Here is a 13,223-nt window from a genome sequence, read left to right as displayed (position 1 = left end):
TTGGAGGAAGTAGATAATACAAGGGAGATCTTTGCCCGAATTTCGGCAGATTCTAAGAGGATTTAATTTGAAAACTTAAGACAAGCATGTGACGATAAGCCTAATAATAGTATGACTGGTTTTATATGTACATTGCAAGACGGGAAGTAGGTTGGAAAGTCGAGAAGTGAACTTCCAGGTATGTTAAGGCTGTTCCTTCTTTTCTTGGCATGATCCCATATATAGTAGGAATGTAAAGAACCATTATGACTAGAGATTTGTTAGAATAGATCCTATCATATTATTGCATAGTTTATGAATGTTATGTTATTCTTTCTAAGAGGCCATATCCCCTCCCCACGCCCTTGAGTTTATAGAGAAACAGGAGAGACATGTTATAGTATCAGCATTTCCTTTCAGCATATGCATGGGATACGACATGATTTACATATATATTTTCTTTAGCCTGACCACTTAGTCAGTGAGAAATTTTCTTTAGCCTAGCCTATGAGTCAGCGAGACAGATATGCCTGGCCTATGGGTCAGTGAGACAGATTGACTGGCTAACGGGTCAGTGAGACAGATTGCCTGGCTGACGAGTCAGTAAGATTTTTTTTAGTTGCTTGGCCACTTGGTCAGTGAGATATATAATAGTATTATATTGCATTTCATATGATACAGGTCAGGTGAGATATTCAGAGTATTCTTTGGCCTCCAGATTATTACATTTTCAGTTCAGTTTCAGTTATCTATTGCCTTACATACTTAGTACATTGTTTCGTACTGACGTCCTTTTTTCTTGGAGGCGCTGCGTTCATAACCGCAAGTTCAGGTAGCTAGACGAGACGATCCAACTCGCATAGGCCTTCCACTCGGTTCTTAACACTTGTATCGAAAGCGCTCCACTTGGTTAAGGATTCTGATCCTTTTTGGTATGCTATTTTGTCATGTATATATGGGTATGACAGGACCTTGTCATGTCCTTTCTACAGCTCGTGTTCACTAGAGGTCTATAGATAGTGGTATGTAGTTGGGGTGTTATGTAACCTTGTCAGCTCTCATTTTTGTTGAACAGTATACATAGCAGCCTCGTCGGCTTACTCAGTTGTGTATATATATTTTGAGTGTGTGTGTGCCCAGTTCAGACAAGATAGTCAGCAATATATATATATATATATATATATTCTAGATTACAGCCCGCCAGCTTGTTGGTATTGTCTGTGTGCAGGAAGGCCTTATCAGAGTTTCAGACTTAGAGTGGTTCGCTCGGGCCTAGTTTGGCACCGAGTGCCTGTCACGCCGCTCCAGATTTGGGTGTGACAAGTGTCCCCTTTAACCCAGACTCCGTTATTATTGCTTTTATAATGCTTGGAGCTTTATTCAGTACAGAATTTGTAATAATTGACATTGTATTTTTTCATCATTTTGACATAAGGGCCTAGTCCCCAGGCTATATCTTTCAGAAATTGGTCAGCTATGCCATTATTTGGATCATGGACCTAGTGGTTAAAAAAAAAAAAGTTAGCAAATATTTATAGTTTATAAAAAATGAAGTATAATTGAATTTTATAAGTTAACACTTACATAACATTTGAACCACTCGCTAAACTCGGAATAAACAGGAGCATAGCCATACATACCCACGAACAAAGCTACATCCACACATGTCGCTTATCGGTGATATATTAGTATGGATTATTTTGAAAAACTCAATAATATAATTTGAAACCTACTTATAATATGGTTGAACTTCGGGGGCAATTCAACAATACATGTGTTGTGGTGACTTTTCTCCATATCGATTAGAGTCTTCTTTTAGTAGTTTTAGAACCCGGCAAGTCGATTGAATATGGATTTTGGCGGGACGAAGGATCATTCTCATCTTCATCGTTTCAAGTTGGCCTATTTTGAACACGAACGTGTTTCTCAAAATAATAAACGAAGTGAGAGGTTTCTGCCTCTAGATAGGCCTCACGTTTAGATCCCTCAATCCTATTCTTCTGTTTCACAAACTATGTACATTTGTCAATTTTCTTGTATAGCTTCAAGTTAGATAGGAACTACAAGAATTATTCAATACTTAAAAATTAAATAATAATTTATAATAGTTACCTCTCTGTCACGACCCAAATCATGGATCATGCGGGCACCCACACTAACCTTCCCGGTGGGCGAACCCCCGGATAACTACCTTAATTTGATACAACATGCGGAATAAATACTATTATTATAAGAAATTCCCAAAATCGGTCTAGACTCATACAAGAGCTCTAAGAAGTTTACAATTTGAATAGATAACGGACTCAGCCTTGGATACGACTTACATTTGAAGGATAGAGAACAACGAGAAATCTAAGGAGAGACTCCGGGTTGCAATATCTCAAATAGCTCGCAAACGCCTTTGACGAATGCCTCGAAACGGTCGTGAGACTCGAACATCGCGAAAATAACTCTACACTCCGAAGGAGTGTAGCAAAGTAATGGAGCACAACACTAGGCTCGTAGGTATCATAGGCCGACAATGGTTAGTTCACGCATATAAACAAGAAGCAACTAACAAGTAAGCGATAAGTAATCAAACACGATCACACATCTAGCGCGAGAAAGTCTTGCATTAACGATAGTCGCGGGGATCTCAATATCTCGGATTATAAGCCTAGGGAGAATTCTATAAACCTCGATTCCATCCAACCTTTAAAATAAATACTCACAAACAACAACTCGGTAATTCACAAATCAAGAATCAATCGAGAAATGTGCCGTGCAAATACATGAATGACCATTCAAATGGAGTGCTATGCAATGCAATGTCGTGCTATGTAAATGTTATGCAATGCGGTAGTCACCTCTCACACTCCACTCCCGTACACACATGCTATGGCAATGCCTCATAGTCATGACCCATGGGGGACCCGCGAAGTCCATGTACCACTCGCTCCGAATATAACCTCGGATCACGAGCACACTCTCACGATCCCGCAAAGACCCGGGCATCGGACACTCCATCGTTCGACCAAGAAACCTCGGGCAACAAACACTCGCAATCTCGCAGAAACCTCGGAGTCTCTCTGTCACTCTCAATCTCCGGCAGAAACCTCGGAGTCTCTCTGTCACTCTCAATCTCCGGCAGAAACCTCGGAGTCTCTCAATCACTCTCCTCACCAATATAACAACATAAGAGTAATATGAAAGCATGTCATGCATGATATCAGTCTCAACTATATCACCAATATGCAATAAACAAGTACAAGTCATATTATTGCCCACGCTCAATCATCAATATTACCCTTCCCTTTCATAAGGTGAGGGAGCTAGTATGTGATAAAGATACAACTAGGTGATAATTACATCACATAGCACATAGAATATGGGATGCATGCCTCGCATGGAATCAACCTCAATAATCACCGCAATCATAGGTTCCGTAGATTCATACTAGGAATTGCAATTCAATATTGATTCTCGCAATAACCTTCCTCTTCCATATGACCGGTGGGATAACAAGAGAGAGAGAATTATATCAAATACATGAAATCACAATACAATGACGGCTCGCATAACAATATCGTAATAATGGCGACGAGCCCACATAAACAAGATATCACAATAATGGCGACAAGCCCACATAACGGTGGTAATACCAACCTAGATGGAATTTACCTCCACACCATGCCCGAAGGCCTATCATGCTTTCCCCGTCAATCACTACTATTTACATACGTTTCGCTAACCGAGTCTAGACATAAAGTAAACCGTAACCTACCTCGATGCGAACAGTGTCACGAACTTTCACGCCAAAGCTTTTTCCTTCCGAAGTGCTTCCGGTCGGACAAGGTCTTTAGTGCTTATTCGTCACACAATATGTGTACGTTACCCAATAATACTTCAACCTATATTAAGACGCCAACAACTATGGTTAAGCTACAGGGAGATTCAAACGTATTCTAACGTTAGTAACTCCTTTCTAAATGTTTAGGCGATGTTTTCTCTTGTATCTAAACCAACCACATACTACCAATACAACATCAATAATTATGTGTTCAATACCAATCCGGACAGCCCACACAATATTCTAAACAACCCACATTCATAACATGCAATAACGATTCACATACGGTTTCGACATTCTCAAGTTACTTTTATTAGTTTGTAGCCTTAACGTTTTCATGTAACAACTTATAACAGCCCATCCAACATACAATATGATGTATACTCTTAACTTATAATTATTCTTTCCAACTTAATGAAAACACAAGTCCAAAACAGTCCCTAACACGTTCCAAACAAGACCTCAACATCAACATACCATTTCTTACATCCGACTCCGCGTCTACTAATTTATGCAACTTCCAAATCATATTTAAAACATGTAGAAGAGTATTAAACCTTACCTCGAATTTAATTATAACACTTTAGAAACTTAAGTTGTTCCAAAATCTACCATGGCCGTGAGTTGCCATGGCTCATTTTACCTCTCGTTTTTCTTCCTTTAATTTTCCATCCCCAACTAGTTGGTTAAGGACTAAACAAACTAAGACAAAATAAAGATGGAATGGAATTTTACCTTAAAATTAAAACAAGTTGTTGCCTATGTTCTTGTAAGAAAGAAGTTCGTTGTCACCATCGATCCCAAATTATCTAAGCTTTAGTTGGCTTGAACTTGCTGCCTCCAATTCTCAATTGAAGCAAAAGCTTCACCATAATTACTTGAACGTTGCTGCCCAATTCCTTTCTCAAAATGAAGTGTGAATGTTTCTCTCAACCTCCCTAAAATAGGTCTTGATCTCTTAATGAACTACTAATTAATTTATAAGGGGCAAGTTTTTCCTTGGCAGCAACAAGCACGTCCATGGCTGCTTGTCCGTTGCTGTTGTTGGCCTTGTTTTTCTTCAAGAAATAAATGGTTTCATTTTTAATGAAAATCCAAAGGACCCCTCCCTTCCATTATGTATAAAAAAAAATGACACAAAGTCATCACTACTTTTCCCTTTTTACACGTGCACCATGGCTGGCCAACTCTTTTAATAGTCATCATCCATTTGACACCAAGACACAACGTGTATGTATATATATTTGCAAGCTTGCAGCCCACTTTAAATAAAACATGTGGACTCCTACCACTTCACTAGCTACTCATTTGATTAATTAATCACTGTTATAATTTAACAAGGTCACTCCACGTTGACAGCCCCAAAAGCCACATTTATCTATACTTATAATTACACATAAAGATTATCTTTCCCCACATGGGACCCACGTGGACATATTGTCCCCTAAACATTACCTAAGTGTTTTTACTTTCCAAAACAAGATTGCTAAGTTTGCAAACTTTTCCAGGGAAAAATCGTTACTGCCCAAATATTTTACTTGAATTGTTTCCCACTAGAATGATCTCTATATAAATCCTTTTATAGTGGGGTTTGGGGTCCACTTAGCTCATAATGATAATGATCACACTACACCAAAATATGCCACCCATTACATAAATTTGCATAGTCATATGCTGCTCATTTCCAAGACTTCCACGTAGAATGGTTGGCACGTAATATTATCAAATAACTAAGTATTTAATTCCTTCATCCCCACTATAATCCAACATTTAACCAATTACACATATAATTAATTTTCTATATCCCAATTCGCTTAAACCGCGTGCAAACTTGTATCCAACAGAATGATGAATTATACATCAAAAGATGGATATGTTTTCATCCACTTAGTGGACTGTGGGGACCACATGCTAATTAATCTACAATGCCACCACCAACTCATACATTATTAGTCACACGTTGCCTTTCCCCTTGTGTTTTACACGTAAGTTTTATTTGGCCCACCCACTATCATAAGATGCCACTACACATTTTAATACACATAGTCTTATCCCAAAAGCTATGCCAACATATCCTATTCATGACATTAAATACTTATATTTTAAAATTTACTCGTCAATTAAATAACCGAATCACCCGTTATCGCAGACTATAGACAGCAAGATTAGATCACGAAAAGGGTGTTTTACGAATATTAGGCCTAACAGTGCTAAACGACCAAATGGGTCGTTACACTCTCCCAGGGGTACATCCATCTATATTGAATCGGGCCTCCGAGTAGTGCCTCTTGTACAAGGTGGACCGAAAGATGTTCCATCACATCAAAGAAACCACATGGAAGAAATTTCTCCAGCATACACGAGGTTACACGAATGTTCTGATTCATCAAAATTAGAGTATCTTCTCTTAATGTGTTGGAACATAACTCTTTGAAGAACAAACTAGTTTCTGTGATTGGTTTCCATATTCTTTCGGCCAAGCCACGAAATGCAATAGGAACTAAAGTTTCCATGAAAACATGGCAATCATGACTTTTCATACCCACCAACCTTCCTTCTACCACATCTGCACGCTTGCCCAAGTTGGACGCATACCTCTCGGGCATCCTCAAACTCTTTATCCACTCACAAATCTTTCGCTTATCCCCCAAAGTGAATGTATAACTGGCCTTTGGCTTGATGATCTTATTTTTGTTTTTTGATTGTTGTAGGTGCAATTCTGGTCGCCTACAATATTCCATTAAGTCCTTTCTGACCTTTATGTTATCTTTTATCTTGTCCCTAATATCCATCACTGTATTAAACAGATTATCAAAATAATTCTTTTCAATATGCATGACATCAGATTATGTCGGAGAAGATTAGGCTTCAATAAGGTAACTCCCGAATATGCTGTTTCGTCCAATTATGCTCAACCCCATTTCCATTTAATCTAGAAAGTGGAGTTTCTGTCACCTTAGGCAAGTCCCTAACCCTCTCCCAAATTTGCTCCCCTAACAATGTTGGCGATGGTAAGTCATGTTCAGTTTTATTATTCCTGAATGCATTTCTCTTACCTAAACTAATGATCCACTGGTAAAAACTGACGGTGACAATCAAACCATGAATTCTTGCCCCCCTGTTTTAAAGTGAACGATTTAGTGTTTTCCATACAACAAGGACAAGCTAATTTTCCAGCAGTCATCCACCCTGACAATATTCCATAGGCAAGAAAATCATTAATAGTCCACATAAGAGCAGCACGCATGTTGAAGTTTTGTTTGCTTGATATGCCGTATGTTAAAACACCTTGGTGCCACAAAGTCTGTAACTCGTGAATCAAAGGCTGTAAATATATGCCAATCAAACTTTTTGGATTACGTGGACCCAGGACAATGCAAGTTAGGAACAAATATGGACTTGTCATACACATCTTAGGCTGAAGATTATACGGTGTGACAAAGACGGGCCAACATGAATATGGTGCAGCTGAGACAGAAAATGGTGTGAATCCATCAACACACAAACCCAATCGAATATTCATTGGTTCATTAGCAGAATCCAGAAACGTTCTATCAAAATGCTTCCATGCTTCTCCATCTGATGGATGACATAACTCACCGGGTGGCCTTCTATTTTCATAGTGCCATCTCATATGAGGAGTGGAACTCGGTGATGCATACAACCTCTTTAACCTTGGTATAAGAGGTAAATAATGTATCGCCTTAATGCAACCCTCTTACTGGCAAAGTGTTTAAAACGAGATATTCCACAAACTTTGCAATTCTCTAAATCTGCATCATCCTTATAATACAACATGCAACCTTTTTCACAACAATCAATATTCATAGACGAGAGACCTAATTTGGAAACCAATTTTTTTGCGTTATAGTAATCATCAGGTATGTCTAAGTTCGGGTTAAGTTCTTTCATAAGCCCAATCATAGTGTTCATGCCCGCTATAGAAATATTCACATCCGATTTAATACTTAGAAATCTAACGGCAACAGTCAATGCAGAGTGTGACATGCCTTCCCAAAATGGACGACTAGCTGACTCTAATTGTGCATAAAAACGTCATGCCCCTTTATTGGGAGGTTGATCAATAGGTTGTTGGTTGTTACCCTCATTGTACATCACAAAAGCATCCATAAACATTTCATGCAATCTAGGATCTTGACTACTTCCACCAACAATAAAATTATGATTGCAAATATTACTGGCACTACCCTCAATTTCTCCGTAACTAGTCCAAACATAATAGTCGTCAATAAAACCCTTACTACAAAGATCAGCCCTAATATCTTCCGGTTTTAACCACTTTATACAATTGAAATCCGCACAAGGACACCTAATTGTCCCATCCTTTTGACAAAATAAATTTGCCTGATTATAAACCCCTCAACGCCTTGCTTAAATTCATCCCTCAACCCCCCGCCGATTTGGTAACGCCTTATCATACATCCATCCACGATGTTCATTTTCCATATACATGTACAAATAACAAATCCATATTAAAAATTTAAGATGCATATAATAATTCTACATCTAATACACAACTTTAGTGATCTAGTAAATAAATCAAATTCGATATACAATTTCATGCATAGTTAATATTTAAAAGATTACACGATGAACAGTTGACATACTGTTTTCAAAATAGATGATCCTTCCATTTCAAAATAAATAGTTTTTAGGCTTTTCATTTTGTTTAAAAATAAGTGATTCTTTAGAATTTCAAAGATGAAATTGATCTTATTCTTCCAAACATCACTTATTATGAAACAAAGGGAGTGAAATGCAAGACCCTATAACTAAGTAAAGGTTCCCTTGAACAAATAATGTAATTCGATAAATCATTATAGTATCCTTTATGTTATTATTTAAATCATAGTAGAAGAAAGGACATAAAAAGAAAACCAAAAAAAAAAAAAAAAAACAAGTAACAACACCAACAATCAAGAGCTACGAATAACACCATAGATAGAGAAGCGGCAAGAGCAGCATAAAAATTCTAAACCCCTTTAGATAAGTAAATAATTCCTACGTAAAATAATACAAAGATTTCCGGATAACAAATTTTCATATTACTAATATTTGCATAGCTCTAATCAACTATTGCAACCAATTTTCCACAATCCAAATGAGGGGGAAAAGTGGATATAACCACAGTACCATAGTTGTGACCACAGTAACCAATTTAATTATAAGATTTTATTAAATAATTGGACGAATTAAAAACAAGGGGTTTGGGGGAAGATCTTAGAGAAAGGCTTCTAAATACCACAGTACACAAACAACAACTATGCTTCAATCAAAATTGGTCCGATAAATAATATGAATCCTCGCTATCCATTTCCCTCTATTTGGACCTTCTAGAAAGAAAGATAAACCCTATGGCAATTTAAAAAGTGAGCCCGCCCCCCCCCCCCCCCAACCAAAAAAAAAAAAAAAAGAGCCAGCAGAAACTCAAAACTACTCTCACAAAAAACCCCAAATTCGTTTAGCATAAGCCTAACATGTTTAAAAATTATATTTTTGCACATAAAAAGAGGAAATTTATGCAACAGATGCAATCAAGATTCTCACCATTAAAATCCAGCAAGATGACAAATTTTAAGCTAAGAATACGTCAAATTCCTTCAAAATAATTGCAGTAATTAATAACTTCAAATATTAAACTTTACCTCTTTAAGAATATAGAAAAAACCCTGACTTTATCTCAACTTTGAAATTGCAAAGCTCAATTTTTTTGCTTTCTGTTCACTACTGCTTCCAATTACACAAATTGGGTATTCTTAATTTTTGTTCTAGTCCAACTATTTATGTTCTTCTGCCCTGTATTTTCAAACTAGTTCATGTCTCTTAGCTTCCCTCTGTTCGTGATTGAAGTGGTGCCGTGAAATGGAAGAGTTGATTTGGTGGAAATGGAATGGGTTAGTTTACAAATTGAACAAAACTTAGTTAAAAGTTCTGATCTTTCTTTTGGCTAAATTATGGTGCCTAAGTTTCCTATTGTTGTTCTTTTTGCTTTTAAGTTTTTTTTCAACATTTTTTTTTAGCTTCACTTTTGATGGCGCCTAAGTTTCTTTTGTTCTGGCCTTAGGATTTTTTTTTTTTTTGAACAAATGGTGATGGGTAATGGAATGTATATATTAAACTATTTATAATCTTTGAGATAATAAGTAAATAAAAATTAAATTTAGATAATAACCATAAAATTCTTTAGAAAACTTGCAAACAATTCACTTTAAAAAATTGATAACTTAAATTAGCCTATTTTAGATCGAATCACCAGTTGAATAAAATTTTAACTTAAAAAATGATATTTTATATATTTGTTAAGACAAAATTGAGATTGTTTTAATAAAAGATGAATTTATCATAAAAGAGTGAAAAATAAATTTTGTTTGGGAATGTCAAATCAAATTATCTCCAAACAAAACAAGAATCACTAAACTTATACAATTTTTTTCATAATATTTTTTTCTCAAAATAACTAAGGCCTCATTTGTTTTTATTAAAATTAAGACGTCAAAATCTAAATGCACATCTGAATATTTAAAATATGCATTAAGAATTATATATCTGAATATAAATACACATATGAATACTAAGATATTGTGTTAAGGTCTAAATGCTACATTATTAAGAGTTAAGACTGTTTGCTCTACAACATCTGAATGTGTAAAATATGTCTTTACTTTAAAAAAATTAGTATGAAATTTAATACAATACAAAATTAATCTAATATGTTATCAATAAAATATTTTTTAAAATATTATATGAAGGTTGGTGGTGGCAATGACTAGAGGTGGTCTTGTGGGAGTCAATTGAAGATGGCGTCGGCTAATGGTTGTATTGTAGGTAGTAGCTAGTGGTAATGAATGCTAGTAATAGTTGGTGGTGGCGATTGATAGTGATAGCTAATAATGTTGGTAATGATGACGGTAATTGATGATACATAGTGGTGAATTATGACGGTGATTAACGATATATAGTGGTGACTGATTGTGGTGATTGCAAATAGTCATGAACGATGGTTGTTGTAAAAAATGGTGGTTGGTGGTGATGATTATAAATAGCGACTAGTGGCATTGTACGTTGAGTATAGTAATTGACAGTGGCTGTGGTTGTGAGTAGTGACAGTTAATAATGGTGGGCAGTGACAATAATTGATAATGATGGGGGATGCCGTAGGGATAGTGATAGTTAAATGGAGGAAACGATGAGTTGCCATCTTTATAGAAATTTTTTTAATCGACATGTTAATGATATTAAGACTTTGTTACAGATCTTTAATAATCATTCAGACTCATTAAGTAGTTGTAACATAATAGAATATCACAAATACAATTTCACCTACTGTAATTTTTGACGTATAAACTAATCAATCAATAATATTTCTTAAAGATACCACTAATGCACTACTACTTAGTGTAATTATCAATTTATAAGCTTACTTAGTGTAATTATCAATTTATAAGCTAATCAATCAGTAATAAATATTACTTACGAATACCACTAATGTACTTCCACTTACTTGTGACACCTAAGAAGCAGGAGGAAAGTCCGCGTCGGCATAACACGGGAGAGGTGCGGGTATATAAGTAAAGATGTCTTACCTCCTAGTGACGTGTTTTAAAGCGGGTGCGGGCCTAGGCAAAGCGAACAATATCACTAATGGCCGGGGCTGTTACGGATAGTATCGAGCCGCTGCGTCGGCACTTGTCGATGGGGGCTGGAGTTCAAGCGAGGTTTAGGCAAATCCGGGTAGGCGGAGCAAACCTCGGTCTTGAGGTTTAGGCAAATCCCGTGCGGTGGGGCAAACCTCGGCGGACGGCCGAGTCCATAAGAGGGGTGTAAGTGACACCCCGAGTTTAGGAGGAAAGTCCCATTCGGCATAACACGGAGGGTCTTTGGGTATATAAGTAAGCATGCCTTACCTCCTAGTGACGCGTTTTAAAGCCGTGCGGGCCTAGGCCCAAAGCGGACAATATCACTAGTGGGCTGGGTTGTTATATTACTGGAATTATTATTTAATAGACTTATCGATCATTAACATTACTAAACAATACCTATAATACAACGCGCTTTAACCATTGTCAATTTATAAGCTAAACAATCATTAACTTTTATTAAGGATGCCACTAAAAACACTTCTATTTAGACTACCACTTTTTAAACTCATCACTTGTAACATTCTTTAGAGTGCTATCACTATACACTTTTACTCGGTAAAATAAATAAGTGGTACTACTTAATTTTCTTAGGATAAGTCTAGAAATGTAATATAACTGAAAAAAAAAAAAAAACCATTAAACAATTACTGAGGGACTTACCAATTGACACCATCGCTATTATTTGTTTAAAAAATATAAAATAATTATTAAATACTCAATTTTACATATTTAATTTAACAAGAAACGTCCCTCGGTAATTTAAAAAAGAAAACTCAAAATAATTATATCTACTCTATCGAGAGACTCCCTCGGTACATTTTATTTAATTTTCATTTATTTTTTATTAACATACGGATTGTGTCCTAGAGTACGGGAAAAAAGAAATTCAAAATATTTATATTTATATTGCGGGGTCTCTCTCGAAATTTTAATTTGTTTTTTATTATGTATCGATAGAGTCTCTCGGTATAGTCAATTAAATGTTGACTTTAAAAAAGTCACATAATTTACCAAGGGATGTCCCTCGGTATCTTTAAAAAATAATTAAAAATTAAAATATTTGACTTTTCCGAGGGACGCCGTGGCAAAGTACCTCGCGCCGCTTGGAATAGTGACATGAAATTTGTCCCTCGGTAACTCATGTAGGTAAATAGCTTGTTTTTAGTAGTGAATTTGTTTGTTTATTACTTTCTAATGGGACCCTTTTCCTTTTTTTTTTTTATACGTTTGCCATTTGGCTTTCTTGAAGAATGGTTGAGAAGGTGGATGTTGTCTTTAATTATGAGGGCAAGTGGGTATTGACACCACAGGTTGTTTACACACAAAAACAGAATCATCTGTGGGAGGGTTATGATGCTGAGTTGTTGTCTTGTATAGACATATGTACTGAACACACAGAAAGGTTTAGCTTTAGGGTGATTAAGCAGTTGCTAGTCACGGGTCCCTCATGTAGATATTATTTGGTTGAGGGTGATTCAGGAATTAGAACACTACAATCTTCATTGTCTTGTGAGTTTAGTGTGCTTCAATTCTTTGTTGTAGATGAGAGTGAAGATAATGCTTTAGCTCCTAACATCATTGAGAGTGAAGATAATGTTTTAGCTCCTAACATCATTCATTATAAAGAACCATGCTTTGCATCAACAGATGTAGGAACTGATTGTGTGTCAGGTTTGGAAGAGGAAGATGATAATAAACCAGTTCCTAATAACTAGGACAGTGAAGGATTGGAACTTTTTAGAAAGGAGAAGAAT

Source organism: Lycium ferocissimum, chromosome 8 (assembly GCF_029784015.1).
Source record: "Lycium ferocissimum isolate CSIRO_LF1 chromosome 8, AGI_CSIRO_Lferr_CH_V1, whole genome shotgun sequence".
NCBI classification, from domain to species: domain Eukaryota; kingdom Viridiplantae; phylum Streptophyta; class Magnoliopsida; order Solanales; family Solanaceae; genus Lycium; species Lycium ferocissimum.
Note: the sequence above shows the minus strand (reverse complement) of the source record.